This window comes from Montipora capricornis, chromosome 2 (assembly GCF_036669925.1).
Source record: "Montipora capricornis isolate CH-2021 chromosome 2, ASM3666992v2, whole genome shotgun sequence".
Classification (NCBI taxonomy): Eukaryota; Metazoa; Cnidaria; class Anthozoa; order Scleractinia; family Acroporidae; genus Montipora; species Montipora capricornis.
Window position 1 is genome coordinate 52,870,576 of NC_090884.1, and position 1,531 is coordinate 52,872,106.

The 1,531-nt window shown below is 42.4% G+C and overlaps 1 pseudogene; it reads left to right on the top strand.

Annotated features, from left to right (window-relative positions):
• Positions 1-251: 251 nt before the first annotated feature.
• LOC138038108 (uncharacterized) lies at positions 252-1,253 on the top strand (annotated as a pseudogene).
• Positions 1,254-1,531: the final 278 nt, after the last annotated feature.

The window sequence follows — 1,531 nt, forward strand, 5'->3', positions numbered from 1 at the left end:
TATGGTCTAGGGGCCGACACACCCTCGTACCCAGCATCTTCGTTCCCTTTGACCAGATTATACGTGGGTATACAGAGGTTTATAATGGTGTACATGGGTATATAGTGGTATATAAGAGTATACCAGGGTATCCGTGGGTGTATAAGGGTATGCATGGGTATATATGGGTATACGTGGGTATGTAACGCTCTATATAATTTTTCACGTTGTTATTGTAAGATAGTTTTGTGCTGGTATGTAGATTTCGTTGGCATGCAGGTTACATATTTATGCTAAGTAGTTAATATTTAAGGAGTTTGTCCGTTAGGAGTTGTCACTTCGACGGCATCTCCGCTTTTGATCAGTTCATTTCGGAAATTTTGTTTTTAGTTTATTTTCGTGCTATGTCTAATCCACCGCCGGAATCTGCATCATTCCAACCTCAACAGATAGATTTTTCTAATTCCGAGACGATCTCGCTGATTTCTTTCCTTCTTGATTCGAAGTTGTAGAAAACATTTGGCGATTTCAAGCGCTCCTTGGACGAACGCGAGGTGGAAACTCGGCGAGAACTAAAGAAATTGAAAACAGACTCTAAGGCAGCTAGTTCACTTCAATTTAAAGGTATCAGAATCCAGTTTGAGTTTAATACACAGCTCCTTGACTGCCTTGATCTGGCTATCTCTAATCTGTCCGTTCAAGAACATCTCCAAAAGGCCAAGTCTGACCTTGAGAAACGCATTAAGTTGATCCGCTTTGCTGATAAAAGTCCCGCTGGCTGGGCTGCAGTTGAAGAATATGAGTCCGACGAACTCGCTGAAAATTCGGAAGACGAGAAGAAACTTCGGGCAGCTGAGCGTCGTGCGTTTACCAAGATTAAGCAGAAGTCTTCCGGCAAATCTCGTGTTTCAAGGTTCTCAAATGCTGCTAAATTCCAAGATTTTCAGGCTGTACAAGTCCCTGGATCTTTGACTTCTGCTGTTACGTCTTTTCCATTTTCTGCTCACCGTTCTTATTTTCATCAGCCCTTTCGTGCCGCCCGACACGTCCAGCCTTCTGACATCTGCTTTAACTGCAATCAGCGAGGACACTGGTCTAATTCGCCAGCCTGTCCTTTGTTCTACAAAACAAGAGCTAGTCTCCCCAGCACTGCCGCCAGTTCAACGTCTACAAAGTCAACCACCGTCTGATTTGGCAAATGTTCTTGCACGATTGGGTCCAGATAAGTACTCTGACTTTGACTTTGACTTGGATCACATTTCTCTTGATTCTTACTTTGCAGAATATTTTGAAGGCTCTAGTCCAGTTATTGTTAAGGGTAGGCTTAATATAAAGCTAATATTTCCTTTTGGCAAAGCATTGGTGCCTCTAAGTTTATTTTAGATACCTTCAGTTTTGGTTATAAGATTCCCTTTTCACGGGAACCTACAATTGTTTTTCTTAATAATAATCGCTCAGCTTTGGGTGACAGTGATTTTGTAGAATCCGCTATTCAGGAGTTACTTAGGGTTGGCTCTATTGTTTCGTGTACTCGCCCGCCTGACGTGGTTAA